This window comes from Canis aureus, chromosome 21, assembly GCF_053574225.1.
Source record: "Canis aureus isolate CA01 chromosome 21, VMU_Caureus_v.1.0, whole genome shotgun sequence".
Taxonomy (NCBI): domain Eukaryota; kingdom Metazoa; phylum Chordata; class Mammalia; order Carnivora; family Canidae; genus Canis; species Canis aureus.
This window is the reverse complement of record NC_135631.1, coordinates 4,188,977-4,198,074: the sequence shown is the minus strand read 5'-3', so window position 1 is coordinate 4,198,074 and position 9,098 is coordinate 4,188,977.

Below are 9,098 nucleotides of genomic sequence, written 5' to 3'. Positions count from 1 at the left end.
TTTTTGGCAAACATGATACCCCAAAAAGAAGCTTCATATGGTTCCTGCCTACTTTGGTAAGCAGAATAATAACCCCACCCCACCCTCAAATGTCCATATCCTAGTTGACAAAACCTGTGAACATTGCATGAAAAAGGGGGAACTAAGGTTGCAGAGGGAATAAAATTTACTAATCAGCTAAGCTTAAAATAGATTATCCCAGTTTGGGCAGCCCCGGTGGCGCAGCGGTTTAGCACTGCCTGCAGCCCAGGGTGTGATCCTGGAGACCCTGGATCGAGTCCCACGTCAGGCTCTCTGCATGGAGCCTGCTCCTCTCTCTGCCCCCCTCTCTCTCTTTCTCTGTGTCTCTATAAATAAATAAATAAAATCTTTTAAAAAAGATTATCCCAGATTATCCAAGTGGGCCCAATGTAATTATAAGATTCCTTGAAAGTGAAAGAGACCCAAAACAGCAGAATATACATTCTTCTAAAATACACATGGAATGCTGTTCAGGATAAACCACATGCCAAGCCAAAAAAATAAAACCTCAATAAATTTGAAAGTTTCTCTGAATACAGTTGAATGAAATTAGAAATTAATTATAGCAATAAATTTGGGAAACAAATTTGTGGAAATTAAAAACAAACACCCCTAAATAACCATATTTCAAAGGCAAGGGAAAAATCAATAAGGAAATTAGAAAATATTTTGAGATGAGTAAAAATGAAGGCACAGCATACCAAAGTTTATGGGATGCAGCCAAAGCAATGCTTAGAGGGAAATATATAGCTGTAAATGCCTGTATTAAAAAGAAGAAAGAGCTCAAATCAATAACCTAAACTTTCACCTTAAAACCTGGAAAAAAGGAAGAGAAAACTAAACCTGAAGCATGTAGAAGGAAGGAAATGAAGATGAGAGTAGAAATGAATGAAATAGAAAATAGGAAAATAAAAGACAAAAATCAATGAAACCAAAAGCTCACACTCTCTCTCAAAAGAAAAAAAGAGAGAAAGAGAAAGAAGACATAAAGATCAGGAGTCAAAGAGGGGACATTATTAATGCCCTTACAGAAATAAAGAGGATTGGGATGCCTAGGTGGCTCAGCGGTTGAGCATCTGCCTTTGGCTCAAGGTGTAATCCTTGAGTCCTGGGATCAAATCCCACATCGGGCTTCCTGCATGAAACTGCTTCTCCCTCTGCCTATGTCTCTGCCTCTCTCTCTCTCTCTCTGTGTCTCTTGTGATTAAATAAATAAAATCTTTTAAAAAAGAAATATTATAAGTAATTGTATGCCAATAAACTAGGTAACTTAAAAAAAAATGGACACATTCCTAGAAAGACACAAACTACTAAAACCAACTCAAGAAGAAATAAACCATCTGGATACATCTCTAACACATAAAGAGATTGAGAATTAGTAATCAAAAAAACTACACACAGGGGGTGCCTGGGAGGCTCATTCGGCTAAGTGTCTGCCTGTGGCTGAGATCATGATCCTGGAGTTCCGGAATAAAGCCCTGCGTCTGGCTCCCTGATCTCCTTCTGCCCCTCACCCTGCTCATGCTTGCTCTCTCTCAAATAAATAAATAAACAAACTTAAAAAAAAGTTTTAGGCGATCCCTGGGTGGCTCAGCGGTTTAGTGCCTGCTTTCGGCTCAGGGCATGATCCTGGAGTCCCGTGATCAAGTCCCACATCGGGCTTCCTGCATGGAGCCTGCTTCTCCCTCTCTCTCTGCCTGTGTCTCTGCCCCTCTCTGTGTTTCTCATGAATAAATAAATAAAATCTTTTAAAAAAAAGTTTTAAAAAACAGCACACAAAGTCCAGGCCCAGATGACTTCAATAGTGACTACCACCAATCATTTAAAGAAGAATTAATACCAGTTCTTCACAAAAACTTCCCAAAAATTGAAGGGAACATTTCCCAACCCATTGTATCAGGCCAATATTGTGCTATACCAAAATCATACAAAACTATAAACTCTCCAAGAAAGCTATAAACTAAAACCTCTTGTGAATATGGATGTAAAAATTCCCAAATCAAGGGCTCCTAGGTGGCTCAGTCGGTTACGTGTCTAACTTCAGCTCTGGTCATGATCTCAGGGTCCTGGGATCGAGCCCCATGTCGTACTCCCTGCTCAGCACACAGTCTGCTTCTCCCTTCCCTCTGCCCCTTTCCCACTCATGTTTGCTTTCTCACTCTCCCAAATAAATAAATAAATAAATAATCTTTTTAAAAAAACCCAAATCCATAAGCCAAATCTAGCAACATGTAAAAAGAATTATATACCATAACCAAGTAGGATTTATCCTTAGAATGCATAATTGGTTTAATATCTGATAATGGATGTAATATATATGAATACATCGTATTATATCAACAGAATAAAAAATAAACACGTGATTATCTCAACAAATGCAGAAAAGGCATTTGACAAAGTCCAACACATTTTATAATAAGAGCTTTCAATACACAAGGAATAGGGGATCCCTGGGTGGCTCAGAGGTTTAGTGCCTAACTTTGGCCCAGAGCGTGATCCTGGAGTCCTGGCATCAAGTCCCCCATTGGGCTCCCTACATAAAGCCTGCTTCTCCCTCTCCCTCTGCCTGTGTCTCTGCCTCTCTCTCTCTCTCTGTGTGTGTGTCTCTCATGAATAAATAAATAAAATCTTTAAAAAAAACTTTTAAAAAATACACAAGGAATAGAACACAACTTCCTTACCCTGATGAAAGCATCTATGAAAAATCCACAGCTAATATCACACTTAATGGTAAAAGATTGAATAGTTTCCTTGTAAGATTAGGAACAAGACACGGATGTCCACTTCACCACCTCCATTCAATGTTGTACTGGAGGTTCTGGGCAGGGAAATTAGCAAAAAGAAATAAAAAGAATCTATATTAGAAAAGGAGAAGATGTGATCTTGTATGTAGAAAACCTAAGGGGGTGCCTCGTGGCTCAGTCGGTTAAGCATTTGCCTTTGGCTCAGGTGATGATCTCAGGGTCCTGAGATCGAGCCCTGCGTCATGCTCCCCACTCAGTGGGGAGTCTGCTTCTCCCTCTCCCTCTGCCCTTGCCCACCATTCATGCTCTTCCCCACCATTCATGCTCTCTTGTTCTCTCTCGTTTTCAAATAAATAAATAACATCTTAAAAAAAAGAAAACTTAAAGAATTCACACAAAAGCTATTAGAATTAATAAAGGTATCCATCCAGCAAGTTTGCAGGATACATGATAAATATTTTTAAAATCACATTTCTATAAACTAGCAATGAACTTCTAATGAAATTAGATAAAAATGAAAATAAGGAAACAGTTCCATTTACAATAGCATCAAAAGAATAAAACATTTGGGAATAAATTTAACAAAAGAAGTACAAAACTAATACTCTGAAAACTACAAAAACATTGTTGAGTGACATTGAAGACTAAATAAGTCAATGGGAAAACATCCCACACTGACGGATCGAAAACTTAATATATACATTTTTAAGATTTTATTTATTTATTCATGAAAGACACACACAGAGAGAGGCAGAGACATAGGCAGAAGGAAAAGTAAGCTCCCCTCAGGGAGCCCAATGCGGAACTCGACTCCTAAACTTCAGGATAATACCCTGAGTGGAAAGCAGAGCTTAACCACTGAGCCATCCAGGCGTCCCCATCGAAAACTTAATATTATTAAGATGGCAATACTCCCCAAATGGATCTATAGATCAACACAATCCTTATCAGACTTCCCCAGCTGGCTTCTTTGTAGAAATTGACAAGCTGGTTTTTAAATTCACACGGAATTGCAAGGGATGCATAGTTGCTAAAGCAATCTTGAAAAAGAACAAAGTTTGAAGAACACATGCGTGGCTCAGTGGTTGAGTGCCTTTGAGTCAGTTCATAATCTCCAGGTCCTGGGATTGAGTCCCACATTGGGCTCCCCACAGGAAGCCTGCTTCTCCCTCTGCCTATGTCTCTGCCTCTCTCTGTGTGTCTCATGAGTAAATAAATAAAATCTAAAAAAAAAAAAAAAAAGAACAAAGTTCAAGGACTCATTCTTCCCGATTTCAAAATTTCAAAATCAAGATGGTGTGGTATTGGCATACGGATAAATGTATAGAGAAATGGAATAGAATTAAGAGTTATAAAATATCTTGATGGTAGTAATAGTTACGAGGGCATATATATTTGTCAGAACTCATCTACCTGTACACTTAAAAAGTTATGAATTCTATTGTATATAAACTGTACCTCAATAGAGATGATTTTTTATTTTATTTTGTTAAGATTTTATTTATTTCTTCATGAGAAACACAGAGAAGAGAGAGAGAGGCAGAGACACAGGGAGAAGCAGCCTCCATGCAGGGAGCCTGACGTGGGACTCGATCCGGGGGGCTGGGGGCGGCATTAAACCACTGAGCCACCTGGGCTGCCCGAGATGATTTTTTTAAAACATATACCTCCTGACTCAAACAGTAAGGCCAAAACAAATGGAATCATGACAAAGTACACACATGGTGTGGTGTTTTATCCAGTCCGGAGGACCCGCACATTTACCCACAGGAGCTTGGTGTATGACAACATTCCACGTCTTTTGCTTTTGGCTTATCTGATGACAGTTGTTTGTAGATAACAATCTTTCCCAGCCAGTGAGTCCTGTGGAAGACTTGGAAGGCGCCCTTGGCTTGAGATGGGGAAGGTGGAGCCAGGAGGTGGGCAGATTATGAAAGGCCCCTTGGTCAGATAATGACAGTTGACAACTGGAAGACCTAAGCCATTGAGGTGGGGGGCACAGATTGCACATTAGAAACATCTATCTAAAAAAACAAAAACAAAAACAAAAACAAAACAAAACAAAAACACACAAAAACAAAAGAAACATCTATCTAGCAACAGCCTGAGAAGAGACTAGGAGTAAAAGAATCATCTAGGGCAGCCCCAGTGGCTCAGCGGTTTAGCGCCACCTTCAGTCCAGGCCTGATCCTGGAGACCCGGACGGAGTCCCACATCAGGCTCCCTGCATGGAGCCTGCTTCTCCCTCTGCCTGTGTCTCTGCCTCTCTCTCTATCTCTCATGAATGAATGAATGAATGAATGAATGAATGAATAAATAAAATCTTAAAAAAAAAAAAAAGAATTGGGGATCCCTGGGTGGTTCAACGGTTTAGCACCTGCCTTTGGCCCAGGGCGCGATCCTGGAGTCCCGGGATCGAGTCCCACGTCGGGCTCCCAGTGCATGGAGTCTGCTTCTCCCTCCTCCTGTGTCTCTGCCTCTCTCTCTCTATCATAAATAAATGAATGAATAAATAAATAAATAAATAAATAAATAAATAAATAAATAAATCTTTTTAAAAAATCATCTAGAGTGCAGTTGGGATGGGTTGTGGATGTCCAGTGAGGGGAGCTGGGGTTGGGCCTGGGTGGAGGCAGTGGGCAATGCAGAAACTATGGAGGGTGTGGAAAGTCAGTAATGAAAACAAAGAACCAAATAGATGTTTCTCACATAGGCTCTGAGTATTGATCCCTCAGAAACTCTTGCTGAAAAAATTTTCAGATGTACCTTACAAAGAAGCACCTTGAGGCACCTGGGTGGCTTGATGGTTGAGCATCTGCCTTGGGCTCAGGTTGTGATCCCGGAGTCATGGGATGAGTCCCACATGAGGCTACCTCCGCAGGGAGCCTGCTTCTCCCTCTGTCTATGTCTCTGCCACTCTCTCTGTGTCTCTCATGAATAAATAAATAATCATTAAAGAAGAAGAAGAAAAAGAAGGAGGAGGAGGAGGAGGAGGAGGAGGAGGAGGAGGAGGGGGGCCTTGAGCCCAGAAGGAGGGAACAGGATTCAAGAAAGCAGACAAAGGGACAGGAGTGGGTCAGGCATAAAGGACAATGATTAGCATTGTCTTGGGGACATGGAAAAACAAGGTGGTGCTGGATCCTCGACAGTAGTAGGCAGGGGTGTGCTGAAGTGCTTGTGCTGGGGCTGAGGGTTCAGAGCCCTCAGATATCAGTGGTTTTAAGTGCTCTGCTTCCAAATGCAAGGGGACACCAAAATATTATAAATAGTACAAGTTTCATAGCAATGAAAAGAGAGACAAAGGAATCAAGAGAAGATGAAGGTAGGAGAGGCTGGGGAGAGGCAGCAGGGTGGGCAGTGGGAAGGATCCTCAGCTCAGGGGGAGTGTAGAGCAGCTCAGGACAGAGGAGCATCTGGAGCTGAGGGTGTGACCCACAGATAGATAGCCTTCCGGCCTCCTGCCTTGGCTCATGCTGTGCCCCTCCCTTGGGGTGATCTGTCCTCACAGGTGTGAGCCCCAACATTTCACTAAGGCCTAACTCAGATGCTTTCTCCTCCAGGAAGCCCACCCTCCTTCCAGCCTACCAGGCCCTTGTCCTGACTCCCAGGAACCCATCATTCTTTTTTTTTTTTGGAACCCACCATTCTTAAGTGTAGGTCAGGGCTGATGGCATGGGACCCACATCTGCTCTGTCACCAGCCTGGGCCACAGTTGGCTGGCGAAAGTGTGCAGAGAGTGTGTATGGGTGTGTGGCAGGGTGCCTGGCTTCAAATCTCAGCCACTACCTGGTGGTAGTACATGTATTCCAGTCAAGGGTATGGGATCCCTGGGTGGCGCAGCGGTTTAGCGCCTGCCTTTGGCCCAGGGCGCGATCCTGGAGACCCGGGATCGAATCCCGCGTCGGGCTTCCGGTGCATGGAGCCTGCTTCTCCCTCTGCCTATGTCTCTGCCTCTCTCTCTCTCTCTCTCTCTCTCTCTGTGTGACTATCATAAATAAATGAAAAAAAAAAAAAAAGAAAAGAAAGGGTGAAGGAGCGGGCTAGTGCAGGTTGTGACCCAGGGCCAAGGCAGGGCTTGGATGGGAAACCAGAAGGCCAGCTTCCAGGAGGCTCAGAGAACATGCAGGATGGAGGAGAGCAGGACAGCTTCAGCGAGGGCAGAGGGCAGTTGGGGAAGGCTTCATCACTTAGGGAAGCTCTGAGCTAGACCTTGAAGGAGTGGGATTTACACATGGAGATGAGCAGGGCAGAGAATATTCTAGAAGGGGGTAAAGGCATGAGGGAAGGCCAGAGATGGGACAGTGAGGGGCTGTGTGTGGGGGGAGGGTGGTTCTTTTAGGGGCAAGGAAGGGATTGCCAGTCAAGCAGGGACGTAGGTGTCAGAGGTCAGGGGGAGGCAGGTGAGGAGGGCGTAGACAGAATCTGGATGGGAACCCTACCAGGGTCAGTGACAGTGGATGAATGGGGAGCAGACAAGGGTCTCTGGAAGTCCAGTGGGTCTGGAAGACACCCTGGCAGCACTAGCCTAGGAAGACCACATTGAGGGCAGCCTGGTGCTAGCACCACAGTGAGCAGGGCAGGGTACCGACAGGAGAGGCATGTGAGAGGGAGTAGGCAGGATGGGCTGCAGGATCTGTGATGAGGGGAGAGACAGAGCAGGTAAGGAGCGCCTGGTGCAGAGTGGAGGGCTCCTAGGTGGAGGAGGCATCCAGCCCGGAGCTGAAATGGGGGTTTGAGATGCTCCACGCAGGGTACAGCACATGTCAAAGCCGCCAGCAGAGGGAGAGAAGGTGGGGTCCAATGGTTGTGCCTCTGCTCACCTCCCAAGTCTCCATCCCAAGCCCCACTTCCTTTCCTTCTGGCGTCTGTGACCATGGAGTAGTCTCTGTCATTGGGTCATCCCTCAAGGTGGCAGCTCCACTGGGGTGCGATGCTTTCCGGCTGCTTCCTCTCAGCATCTCCAAGCCTAGGATAGTGCCTCGCTCGTGCTCAGCCAGTATTTGTGAATAAGCAAATAAATGCATGAAATTACATTCAAGAGGCAGGAGGAAGAGGACATAGAGCCCAAAACTGACGGAATTGCATGGAGAAGCCAAAAGGGTCTGTGCAGGCCCCTACTGCACATGGTCCTCAAGGGTCCAGCCCCTGTAACATTACCATGGTGGGGAGGGTCTCTGAGAGCTGGTGGATCCCCCCAAGACCCATGTTTGGGCTCTGGCGCATCCATTCTGATCACCCGGACCCGTCCACTCGGACATCCCATGGGCCTCAGACCAACAGTCCAGCAACACTCACCTCACTGTCTTCACCTGCCCGGAACCTCCCCACACTCCTTGTTGCCCCGCTCTGCCCCACTCTATCCCCTCCACCCCTGAAGCCAAAGACCAGGGGCCTTCCTCAAAGCCAGTCTTCCTGAGACCCAGCCTAAGTATCTCGCTCCCTCAACATGCCTCTGCCTCTCTGAAGCCATTCCCTGAATCCTTCAGGATGAGAGCATTGCCTCCGTGCTCCTCCTGTGTGTGCTTCGCAAAAAACACTGTTAGGCCCTTTGATTAAGCTGGTACTCAGAATAAATATATATAATATATATGATAAACATATGATATATATAACTATAATAAATACGTAAAAATAAATATACATATGATAAATATATACATAATATATATATCCTGTTCTTTGTGACAGCATCCTGGGTAACATATTATTCTGGCCATTTGACAGAAGAATTAAAACAAGGCCTAAAAGAGGTAAGTAACTTTCCCAAGTGCACACAGCCAGTGAGTTCAGGAATCAGGACCGGAGCCCGAGTTTCACACTGCTGTATGGAGGTGTATGATCATTGTTTTTTTTAATCATTCTGCTTCAAGACTTGGAGCTGCTAGAGACAGTCCATTATTTTCCTGTGCGTCTTCACACAGTAAAGTGTTCCAAAGGTGCTTTTCTTTGTGCATTTCCTTTCTCCTGCAGGTTTATTGGTATACAATAAACAAAGTATCCAAAGTGTATAATTTGATGAGCTTTGACATCAGTGCACATCTACAAAACCAACACCACAGTCAAGGCAATGAATACATTCATCACCCTCAGGCTTTCTTTATGCCCCTTGGTAACTCCAAATCTACTGTTATTTCAGGTTAGTCCTCATTTTTTGAGAATTTTGCATAAAGGGAGCCAGACTACATGTATTTTTTAACATTTTTAATTTAAATTCAATTAGTTAACATATAATGTTTCATTAGTTTCAGAGGTCGAGGTCAGTGACTCATCAGTCTATTTTTTTAAGATTTTATTTATTTATTCATGAGAGACACACAGAGAGAGGCAGAGACC